General features: G+C 46.4%; 1 non-coding gene across 1 annotated transcript; it reads left to right on the top strand.

Annotated features, from left to right (window-relative positions):
- Positions 1-2,098: 2,098 nt before the first annotated feature.
- LOC138496774 (U4 spliceosomal RNA) lies at positions 2,099-2,239 on the top strand. The gene has a single exon (XR_011278255.1). It is a non-coding gene; the product is annotated as a U4 spliceosomal RNA (small nuclear RNA).
- Positions 2,240-12,742: the final 10,503 nt, after the last annotated feature.

The following is a 12,742-nucleotide window of genomic DNA, read 5'->3' as shown; positions in this document are numbered from 1 at the left end:
GGCAACGGCCTTGTCCTTTGTTCAGAGACTCTCTGGCACTTCCCACCTAGGAAGCTTGCTGGCTTAACCTAGCAGGGCACGCTGTGTGCTGGCTGGGTACCGGTTCTGGTGCTGCTTGATGGATCCTCTGAGTCGGGTATCTCCCTCTGTTCCCTGGGAGATGTTTTGGGAGGTATTTTGCTTCCCTCTTGGAAATGCTGGACTTCCTTCACTGGCGGAAGCCGTGAGGCAGACTGTACCATCACCGAGGGTCCGAATGAGTCCTTCTTCGTACTCCTTTTGAAGTCGTCGGATGATCTGCTCAGTGAGGGGCTCAGCCCTCTTTTAAAGCCAAATGGGCCCCAGTGATTGGAGCATGCTAAGCCTACCTTAAAGACCCAATCCTGGGTCCCCACCACCAATCTTCTGTCATGCGTAAGGTCATGACCAGAGTGCTTTGCAACAGGAAAGGTAAGGGGTGACAACATGTACTACTAAGCCGCACCCATCTTCCTGTCTCCTGTGGATCAAAGTGGCTCTCTGGTTAATTGAGCTCGAGAACAGACTGTCTGCATCAAATCACATATATCTTCCCTCTGAAAGGGGGTGGCCCTGCAGCGGTTGCCTACTGTAAACAGTTGTTCCACACATGACATTCAATGGCCTTCATACAGAGGGGTGGGAGCTAGCTTCAAGCTGACACATTGCATATGAAAAAGGTGTTGGGGTTTCCTGCCCTGTGTTAGTTCTGTGAACAGGCCTCTTGGCAGGCCTGCTTCACTTAACTCTCATCAGTATGCGCTGCCATCAGAGAGAACCTAACAATAGGCAGGGCATATCGATGGAGCCTTTGCTATTTTAAGTAGGCTGACCAGGGCCGGAGGAAGGCGTTGCCTTCCCCCTTCAGAGATGCTTTGATGTACCCATGGCTGTCACATTGCAGCTAAATGTGACAGGAGGACCGCACCGGTAGACTGTGTCCCCCAGAGTGCACTTGACTATGTGTTTGTTGTGCAGTGTCCATTGGGAAATGTGTGCGGGATAGCCCCACACATTTCCAGGAGGTTTACCTACCAACATTCCATTTCTTTTTTAAAAGTATCAAACCAGCCCAGGCGGAGCGCACACTCCCCGTGCGGATGGTCTAATTCCTCACTCTTGGTCAGGTTCTTCAATTCCTACCAGTCAAGTGGTCTCTTCTGTCTGTGTCTGCACTTCATTTGCACAGCAAACAGGCATGTCTTTCCCATGGCAACAGTGTCTTCTCCAAGCTGCACACAGACAGCCGTTTCTCAGGCTAAATGTTCTCTTCTGACCTCAGTGGCAGAGCCACACTAAGCAGATGGCTCTGCAAAGGCCCAGGGGCTACAGCAAAAAGCCTGAACAGGGCAAGGCCGCTTCATTTTTGGCAGTGGAGTGGAAGTAGAATTGCAGGGTCCGCCCTATGAGACAGGGTACAAGACGTGAATTACATAGGACCTTTTCACTTTTCCCAGAGTCCCCTGCAAAATCGGGTCTATTTTCAAGGACAAGTGCAATTATCACAAACAGGTAGGTATGTGATGGCATGGAAATGTATCGAAATTGTAATGGTTTGGTCAACAGTTGGAACGCTCAGAGACAAATTGATTCACTTCTTGTCAATGTCCTGGCTGCACTGCAGAAACAGCTGGTCGTCCTGGTGGAGCATCACTTCACCTGTCCCCAAAGGAGCCCATTTCTCGATGCTGTCCTCGCTCCTGTGCAATCCTCCAATGGCTCTTTGCATTCTCAAGCCTCTCCCATGTTGCCTTGGCAGCGGCCTGCCCAATAATCTCTCAGGAGGGCGGGGTCACTTGCCAACAGGCCACCGATCATGCTAAGGGAAAGAGCGCACAGGTAGCAGCCTGCTCATTTGCATGTTTACTCCCAGAATCCTATGCATACCTTGCTACTATATTTGCTGTCAGTTTGGTGAGCGCAAGATGATACAGGTGTTCACCTCAACAAATCTCGGCACTGGAATCCAGGCGGTTTTATGAGTTTGACAAAGGATGCTCAGGATGGAGCTTGCTGGGATCAGTGCAAGTAAAATGGGAATCCATTCCCGGGGCGCACGGGCCTCTGGGTCAGGTGCTTTAGCTTTGCGCAGTGGCAGTATCCTAGCTCATGAGGTTTAACCGAGGCGCGATTATTGCTTATTGAAAACTTTACCCAATACCCCGCCATGACAGCTTGAAATATAGCTGGAATTGGTAATTTTTGACAGTCTCTACGGAGGCTGAACCGATTTGTTTGAAAAGGAGACAATGACGCTTTTACTCCACTGGAGAAGACCTAGCAAGAGGGGTGTGTTTTTCGGAACCCATCCCTTCTATTCTTTGTTCTCTCGTGGCCTACCCTCAACAAAGGGGTTTACTTCCAGAAGCTAGCGCATTCGTAAACTCCAAGCGGCGCAGCGAAGTCTATGGAACCGTGACCATGCAGCAGGTGCATTAAGCGCCTCAGTTGTCTCGCTGCCTTCCTGATCTCACGACATGAAAACCATGAGCTTTCAGAACCTAGCAGACAGTGACCTGTCTGCCTTCGATCCTCTTTGCCACATCTGCTCTTGCGAAAGTCATCAGATTGTTGGATGGTTACTCAGGGAGGTCTGGCTGCCACTGAAGCCAACCACAGCAGAGGGGTCGCTTTACCTTTGGCCTTCGCTCACCATCTCAGTCTTCCCAAGAGAGGCAAAAGGGCATTTCTGTCCCCATGCATTCTATAGACACATATTCACGTGGAGTCAACAACCCGACCTCTCTTGGTGTGACGAATCAACTTCCGGGGCACTAGTGGTCCAGGGAGGAATATCGCTTTCTAGACCATCAATCAGTCCCACACCTCTAGTACACCGGAAGGGGTCCGAACAGTGGACGGAACGTCAGGCTGGTTAGTTGCAACAGAGCGAAAAAACAATTGTGACCCACTGATAAAAGGGACTGTCCAGTCAAGGTTGTATACAAATATCTACTTTAGTATTAATACAACAGACAGTTCTAACACACTACAAAATACAACCCACCCTATAAAGGAAAACAGGGGACAGACAGTGTGGAAACAGAGAAATTGACATGAGGCCGGGAAGCCCAAATGGAAACACACCAACACAGGTTACAAAGGACCATATAAAGCGCTTTATTTCAAAGTTACAAAGTTACCAAGTTATCAAGGTCAATTGACATGCGAATAGCTATTCGGCCCTCTGACTAACACACAAACCTTCAACGTTAGGTTCGCACTGAAAGTGGGAGAGACCGATCATCGGGATGCTTGGGTTTTTATACATTTAGTACTGCATTGGCCAGCCCTCTTACAAGTTAACCATTTCTGGAACCATGGCTAGGGTTCGTAGCCAGGTCGAACATACAATCTCCATATATTAGATCGGTTCCGCTGATACAGTTACATATTTACACCTAGGCTAAACAGAGGACAGGGTCTTAGTTCATGACCCTAACAAGTAGCCTGCGGACATATTATTCATTCACGTGTGCGGAGGTCACCATGGCCGAAGTCTTACTCGCAATGTCATTCGGCCTCCATTTTGTGATTCGGGGTGACTTCCACACTGCAAGAATACCTAAAATGGTGGCTAGATCCAAGATGGCAGCTTACACAATATATTAAGGTCAAGACCTTGCCGCGGAACCTATGTTCACAATATTCTTTAGACAGCTTGGCGTAGGCCAACATACATTTAAACAATGCGATTGGGGTCACAATATTATATCGATTTCCACAGACCCTCCTTTTGGCCTATGCCAAGTGCTAAAACATAATTTTCTAATACTTTTGAAAATACTTGAAGGCATTATCATCCATAGGTTCCGCATCATTGTCTGAAATATCAATAGCCATAAGGTCGTTCGTAAGAACTTCTTGCAACATGAACTCTTTAGATGCTGTCTTCGGAGTGTATATCTTACGCCCTATTGCGCTCATTACCTGGGCACAACATTCCCCCATCATTCCGCATATACTTGGGAGGCATTGGAAACAACAGCAAAGAAATAACAGAGTCCCTAAAATACCTAAAATGACAGAAAGCACCTTCCACCCCCAAGATCGCAGAGAATCCCAAAACCAGGTACTAAGGCTCCAGTCTCCTACTGGGATATGGACTTCAGAACTAAGAATGTGTAAGTTCTGAATTGCTTTAAATATTGTTGGTGAAGAATCTGGTACAAAAACGCAACAAGCGGACCCCACTAATTTACATACTCCACCTCGTTCGGCTAAAATGACATCTAATGCCATTCGATTTTGCAGTGCTACCAATCTTATCGCCTTTTGCTCTAAGGTCATATTGTAAAGTATGTCCGTGGTCCGGTTGATCGTTTTCTCCAATACCCTCGCTAATCCCCTAATGTTTTCTGAATTTGCTATTTGTCCCCAAAAGGGGACTACTGATTTGGCTATATCCCCGAACACTTGTCCGGGGGTATCTCCATCACTATCTCGTCGCGGGCGAGCCTTGGATACCTCTAAGGTACTGGCTATAAATACACCTGGTAACAATATCCCTAAATAACAGGTCCCCTGCCAATCCTTGGGCAACCAGGGAAAAGCTAAACTACCACAAACAAAATAAACGGGTCCCCCTACATACAAAGGCCTATTTTCCCCAGTCAAATTTACAATATGTATACAAGGCTCAAAATCTCCCATTGGCCTAGTGCCATTTCTTTGTACACAGAAAGGGACAGAATCAGGATTGTGATTTACAGAATAAGAAGGAGTCATGGCATCCTTATTGCCTATCGGAGCCATCTTGAAAGAAACTAGATTTTGGAAAGGAAAGGAAAGCTTATCAGACGGCCTAATAGAAGCGATATTAGGTCTACTCCTATTTGCGAAAAGCGAGCATCCCAGGGGAGTCAATTCACGTCTCTCAAATTCATTCAAATTAGTGCCATCGAAGTTCCCTGAGATGCTAACATTCCATCGGCCAAAGAAGAGTGCTCTAAGAGAGGCATAGCAGGAAGTCGTTAGAGGTAAGGGATGTATATACCATCCCAGTCCCTTGTTCCCATGTTGTGGCAAATGCGTGCAAATCCAACAATTACTCTTATTAAAAATAGCATGCGTAGCATTCATCACTATCATCAGGGTGTTATTATAATATTTCTGTCTATGCCGAGAGTCCCTAGGGGACAGAGTGTGAAGGTGTACAGAGGGAGTCAAAACAGTTGTTACAATTTCGGTCGGTAACAGAGGCTTCAAAGGATAAATCTCTTCAAAGTACCAAAGTCCCACGGCAGCAGTTGCAAAACTAACAATAATCAAAACAAGAACACAACAGTACGTTTTCAGGGCCCAGGCACATTGTCCATTATTCGAACTGGTCACCTCCTTATCTAATAGTTCAATACGAGGAGCAGCGGTGAAGGCGGCAGGCATCATGGTTGTCCCGATCGACGGCCCCAATGTTCGTTGCTGGCGGCACTTCGGCCGCGCGACTTCTTAGTCCTTCCCAACCCTAGCCAACAGAACCCTCCTTTTCTGTGTTCCGAAAAAAAGGGAAATACAATAGTATTCCAATCACTCCTTTTTCTTCCAGATGCACGATACTCGTGCAACGATTTTATTTTCGTGCTCGAAGGTTGTACCTGATGGTACCCAGGTTTTCCGAATCCAAAAGCAAAGTATCGTCGCTCCCTGAGGGGAGCGTCACGTCGGTGGCGACGGAAGTCGCAGAACTTGAAACCAGAGTTTCCGGAAGTGATTGATCAAGGGAGTGCGGAGACAAAATGGACGGCTCCCCGAGCTCCTCAGGCTCAGAGAACTTCTCCGACGCACTCACAACGCTGCTTGCTACTCCGAGATCAGAAGGTGTAGCATCAGCGAGGGGTTCTGTTTCTTCTGTAACTTGTGGCGTCGGGTGAGGGATCTTCTTGATGTGTGTTGCATGTATCCAGTTCTTCTTTCCTGCCACCCGCACTGCCGTCCTGGTGACCAATAAAACCTGGTAGGGTCCCCGCCAGCGAGGCGCGAGACAGGAAGACCTTTCGTAGGCCTTTACCAGGATCCAGCTGCCGGGCAATATATCGTGTCCTGGGCCCCTAAACCGTACAGGTAAGGCGGCCTTCACCTGGTGGTAGATGAAATACAGGTTTTTAGTCAATTGATTACAATAATCTACAAGCAATACATTCTCCACATCCCTCAGGGCTTTAGGTTTAGGGAGGCCCCAAATATTAGCAGGCCTTCCCATTACCACCTCAAATGGAGAAAGCCCAGTTCTAGTCTGGGGTGTGGTGCGCATAGCTAACAATACAATAGGTAAAGCATCTGGCCATTTTAATTTAGTCTCAGCACATGTTTTTGCAAGTTTGTTTTTCAAAATACCGTTGTGTCTTTCTACCAACCCCGCACTTTGAGGGTGCCTAGCTGAATGAAAACGTTTCTCAATCCCTAAGGCAACACATATTTGCAATATTACAGCTGCGATGAAATGTGGGCCGTTATCCGACCAGATTATCCTCGGGAGCCCAAATCGAGGAAAATATTCTTTCACCAAGATCTTTGCGGTGGTCATGGCGGTAGCATCTTTGGCAGGGAAAGCCTCGACCCACTTGCTAAAAGCACAAATGATAACAAGAACATATTTCAAGTTATTACAACGTTCCATTTCAATGAAATCAAGGTGAATGGTTTCAAAGGGGACAGAGGGGGGCCCGAAACTACCCCTTGGAGTCACTGTCCCTTTACCCACATTGTGTTGTAGGCAAATCATACAATTACTAACGTATTTTCAGTTTCCAAAATTTTATCATTCACCCAAACCTGCTGTAATATCTTCGCAATTTGCTGGGCACACACATGTGTTGGACCGTGTGCCATTGTGACCATTGCTAATACATAAGAATCAGGAAGCAACCATTTCCCGTCAGATGCGTCCACCCAACACCCTTCGTCATCCAATTTCCCCATGCCTTCAGCCCATTTCCTAGATTCATCAACAGAGGCATCAGTCTGAATATCTCGCACAGACCCAATGCCTTCATCTATTATACAACCATCTCTTACTTCCCTTGAGGTATACATGTCTGTGCTAAGGTCTGTAGCTGTTTGTCTAGCTATCGAGTCTGCAAAAGCATTTCCTTTGCCCACATCATCTATGACCTTACGATGAGCTGCACATTTCATAATCGCTAGTTGTTTAGGGAGTGAGAGTGCTAAAAGTAACTGTACTATTAAGGGACCATGCTGAATCTTGGTCCCATGTGAGGTCAGAAACCCTCTTTCCGACCACAATTTTCCGAAGTTGTGAGCCACCCCAAAGGCGTACTGACTATCCGTATAGATATTAACTCTATGCCCTTGGGAGAGCTCACAAGCACGAGTCAACGCTATAATCTCTGCGGCCTGCGCAGAGTTATGCGGAATCCTTTTAGTTTCTACGATCTTGTTCAAAGTAGTAACTGCATAAGCAGCTGTAGATGTGCCATTCGGAAGTTTAAAGCAGGAGCCATCACAAAACAGCTCCCCTTCCACATTCTCCAAAGGAGTATCTGAGAGGTCTATTCTGCCCTTTGTTTCTTGTTCGGTGGCGTACAGGCAGTCATGTGATCCATCATCGCCGCAAGCAGAAGTTTGCGGGAGAGGCAAAAGTTCAGCCGGATTGAGAACACAACACCTTTTAATTTGGATATGAGGTGCAAATAGAACTAATTCATACCTGGTCAACCGGGCAGAAGTAAGGTGTTGTGTTTGAGTTTTATTCAATAGAATATCAACAGAGTGAGGTACCATCAGAATCAAATCGTGGCCTAGGACCATCCCCTCACTCTGTTTTACAGACGCAGCAGCAGCAGCAACAGCGCGCAGACATCGCGGCAAAGCGCATGCGACAGGATCAAGGGCGGAGGAATAATAGCCGCACGGCCTATTCTTCCCTCCATGTTCCTGCGTTAACACAGACAAAGCACATCCATTACATTCATGCACAAACAACACAAAGGCCTTATCGTAATTTGGTGTACCCAGAACCGGTGCTGAACACAGCGCTGCTTTGAGAAGCTCAAATGATCGTTGATGTTCCGATTCCCATGGCAGTGGCAAAGAAATGCCCTTCCTCGTCAAAGCCAACATCGGTTTTACCACTAGGGCAAAATTCGGGATCCACAGTCTACAGTAGGACGCCATCCCTATCAGGGCTCTGACTTCCTTCTGTGTTTTTGGGACAGACATGCCAGAAATGTGTTTTATTCGTTCAGGTGTCAATCTTCTCCCCTCCTTTGACAGGAGGTAGCCTAAATAGGCAACCTCCTGGCAACAATATTGAAATTTCTTAAGTGAAGCTTTGTGACCATGTTCAGCTAAATGAACAAGCAACAATATAGTGCCTTCTTTACAAGCTTTCTCAGAGTCTGCAGCTAAGAGCAAATCGTCTACATATTGAAGCAGCGTGCAAGTAGGTGGCAGTTCAAGGGTGTCGAGCTGCTCTTTTAAGGCTCTACTATAGATACTAGGACTTTCAGTGTACCCTTGAGGTGCCCTTGTGAATGTAAATGAGCGTCCCCCCAAGGTGAACGCAAACAAATACCTGCTCTCCTTGTGTATCGGAATACTAAAGAAGGCGTTTTTCAAATCTACGACACTGAAGTGCGTAGCCGTAGCAGGGATCATTGTTAAGATTGTTGTTACATCCGGCACGATTGGAAATTGTGGGGCCACTACCCGGTTAATAGCACGAAGATCTATTATAAACCGGTACGGAATTGCATTGTCGCCTTTCTTATATACCGGTAAGATCGGACTATTACATAAGCTACCTGTAATCTCTTCGATCACTCCACGATGTACAAAATCGGAGACAATGCATTTCAAAGCGCGCTCGCCCTCAACTGAAATTTTATATTGCGGAATGCGCGGCAGTTTAACCCCATGTTTCAATACTATCTTAACAGGGTCAATGTGCAATATCCCGACATCATTGTCGGCTATTGCCCACAAATATTCTGGGACAATGCCAAATTCGGGAGGTAGAGGTCGGGTCAAGTATTGGGAGTTAAAAGGTTGCTGTGGTAAAACTGTTAATTTTATTCCGTCAGGGGAACAATGAATCACTGCGTTCAATTTCTTCAACAAATTTAACCCCAGCAAATTTTCTCCACAGTTTGAAGTAAGAAGAAAAGGGCACTGGTCTGTAAAAGGGCCCAAAGAAATGGGTACCGGTGCAGAGACCGGACAAACAGTTGGTATACCAGAGAACCCTATAGAAACATTCGTTTGCCCTGACAGGGGAATGTTTGGAACCCGAGAATGGTCAATGGAGCACTTCTGCGCTCCAGTGTCGATCAAGAACTGATGTTTCCTATTCCCCACCAATAATTCAACATAGGGGCCCTTCTGAATAACGGGAATAGGTAAAGGTTCCAAACGCTGCTTCGGGCAATCCTAGTAAGGCAGAACTTCATCAAAGGGAAGTTCCTCAGAAAGATAGACGGTGGAAGGGTGATCAAATATATTTCTTGAGTCCATACTCGAAGTCTGATTTTCCTGTGAAAAAGGTTGCTGGGGATCTCGTAGAAGCTGACCTCTATCAGGACCCCCTGCTCCAGGGCGGCCCTGTGGTCGCCTACCCATACCTCCGAATGTGCCTCCTGACCTCTGACGGAGGGCAGGGCACTGTGCTCGCCAGTGACCTTCCTGGCGGCAATAAGCACACTGATTAATATTAATAGAATTTAGAGGAGTATTTCCTCTTGGAATGTACTGACCTCTAGTTTGTGTCGTACCTCCTCTGGGGTGCCTGACAATTTGCTGCAACAATACCTTAGTCTTTAGGTCACCCCTTCTTTTTTCGATTTTCTCTTTCTCGTTATTAACCCGATTTTCATAATACTGAGCCAAATGCAAAACCTCTGACTGAGATTTTGCCTGCCAAGCGCTCTCTGAGGACATAATTTGTGACTGGATGTCGGGCAACAATCCACGCACAAATTTGTCCACAAACAACCTCTTCCCCGACTCTGTACCCAAATCCTGTCCACTGAAGTCGGAGAACACCTGTTCAAACCTATTAAAGAATTCAGTGGTACCTTCAGTTTTTCCTTGGACACAGGCCGTAAGCTTGTCCCAAATAATCCTTTTTTCTGGAATTATAGTTTTCAATTTGGCAACTATTCTATCAGGTAAAGTGAGTATTACCTGGGGTGGTTTCTCACCAGCTGGTCGTTCCCCATCTATTCTAGTTAGATTTACCCATGTATCCCCTAACCCCGGCACATCATCTACCGTCCGTACCTGCTTCCATACATCAACAGGTAAAAGCACTGGAAACAATAAATCCATGTCACTTAAGGTGAACACGGAAGACTGCAAAACGGATTCTATTTCTTTATAAAACCCTGTCGGGTTCTTCCTAATATCAGGGACTGATTGTCTGATCGTGTTCACTTCCTGTCGAGAGAACGGGACGTGAACAAACTGTGATACGTAATGTGCTGGGATATCCACCGCGGGAGCACCAGTCGCCGCGTTGGCGGGGATTTCTACTTTTGGGACAAGGGTCGGAGGGACCTCTCTCATAGGCAACTGAGATATAGGGACCTCCGACCGCTTACTGAGTAATAAGGCCAAATCAAGCGCTAAAGCAGCTGTGGAAGTGTCAGGCGAAAAAGCTCTTTTACAAATACCTAATAACTCTGTGGGGCAACCAACCTTCTTTCTTATACATTCTTCCTGCAAGTGCTGTACCATCACTTGAATTACCTTCCTTTGCATTTCTACCGTATATTGACTATATGTATCGTATACCTCATCCGGCGGTATTGATGAATCCGAGATCCATCGAACCGCATCTCTAGTACAGATCCGTACTTCCTCGGGTGCTGATCTTCGGCACGAAAGGAACCGTTTCTGCATATATATCCTATCGTCCTCATCATCCTCATTTTGTAATCTTTCAAAATCCTGTCTAAACTCAAACAATCTATCAACATGTCCATATACTTTCTGTTCGGTATCCCTTGAGAGTGCCAAAGCGTTCAGATCTCTTACCCCTTGTGGGAGATCCGAAGTCTGCAATCTACCCCACATTACACCTAAATGAATCCCCAGTCCTTCAATAAAAACGTTTTTCTCAGGAAAATCGTGCAAATTAGATAATGTTGAAAATACCTCAGTTTGATCACCTTTTTCCATGCAATGTTTAGCCCAAGCAAATAGTTCCTGTTTCCTGCCCGCAGGAACAGTACTACGAGTCACTATCCTCGACCCTGCACCAGGATCTGATTTAATAAACACAGGACTCCCCGAAATCGAAAGTGTAGGTGAACCTAACATGGGTGCAGGGGAAAGAGGTAAAGTAACAGACGAAATAGACGGAGGAGCGACAACTAAGGAACTAGGGGTAGTAGGCTGTGTAAGAGGAGTAGGAATAACGATAGGAGCAATAGCAGGAATGGGAAGAGCGCCCACAACAGGAGCATACGGAGGTGGCGCTGAAGAATCAGGCCTCCGTTCGTTTAATATTTTCTCAATAAACTCCTCGGAAACATGGAAATCTTTAGAAGGGTAAATTTTCTGGACTCCGAGCGAAAAAGCTCTGTCCATTTTCTGGGTTTCATCTAATCGTTTTTCCTTGTCATATAACAATGCCTTTTCGGCATTCGTTTTATGACGTCGTGCATGTTTATCCCTACTTTTAAGCTGCTGTAATGCTTCCTTTTTCCAATTTTGTAACACATCAAAGGCTGCTGGCCTAGCCTTCTTCTTAAGCAAAATCGACTCTAAGTATTCAATACGGGGGATCTCAAAACTACCATTGATTGGCCACTGAAATTCGGAGGCATTTCTGGTCTGTCTGTGCCAAATGTCATTAAATACAATACTACCAATGCCATACTTACAGTACATAGTACACGCCGGCGACCCCTCCTGTGGTGCCGGACGGCTAAATTCCAAAGATTGTCGATCGCTGCGGAATAGAGCCCTAAAACAGCTAGACAATTTCCCAGGCATTTCTCAAAGAATTGGTGTTACCTGGTCCAATAATTGTGTCTGCAGATACAATACGCCAAATTCAAATTGTCAGGGTTAAATTAAGAGCCGGGTCACGACTACACCTGACCAAACCTAAGGAGGACCGTACGGTTTTCAAAGGACTTCAACTAACAAATTTTACCTGCGTTCAGTGGTTTCGGCAAATCTGCCCGCCTCGGATTTGGACCCTCGTCAAGATGCCGTGTCAGACCGCACGACTATCGCCCAAGGATCGGATCGTGCAGCGCTGCCGAGGTATCGCGTCTCGATCGGTCGGGCCCGCAGAATCACACCGTCCGATCCCGATTCGATAGTCTGCGTCAACCTTCAATGATCCGGCATCAATCTTGAGGGTCCCTATTCGGGCGCCAACTGTGGAAACAGAGAAATTGACATGAGGCCGGGAAGCCCAAATGGAAACACACCAACACAGGTTACAAAGGACCATATAAAGCGCTTTATTTCAAAGTTACAAAGTTACCAAGTTATCAAGGTCAATTGACATGCGAATAGCTATTCGGCCCTCTGACTAACACACGAACCTTCAACGTTAGGTTCGCACTGAAAGTGGGAGAGACCGATCATCGGGATGCTTGGGTTTTTATACATTTAGTACTGCATTGGCCAGCCCTCTTACAAGTTAACCATTTCTGGAACCATGGCTAGGGTTCGTAGCCAGGTCGAACATACAATCTCCATATATTAGATCGGTTCCGCTGATACAGTTACATATTTACACCTAGGCTAA

This window comes from Ambystoma mexicanum, chromosome 10 (genome assembly GCF_040938575.1).
Source record: "Ambystoma mexicanum isolate Mex_15411 chromosome 10, UKY_AmexF1_1, whole genome shotgun sequence".
Lineage (NCBI taxonomy): Eukaryota > Metazoa > Chordata > Amphibia > Caudata > Ambystomatidae > Ambystoma > Ambystoma mexicanum.
This window is presented reverse-complemented; position numbering and strand designations above follow the sequence as displayed.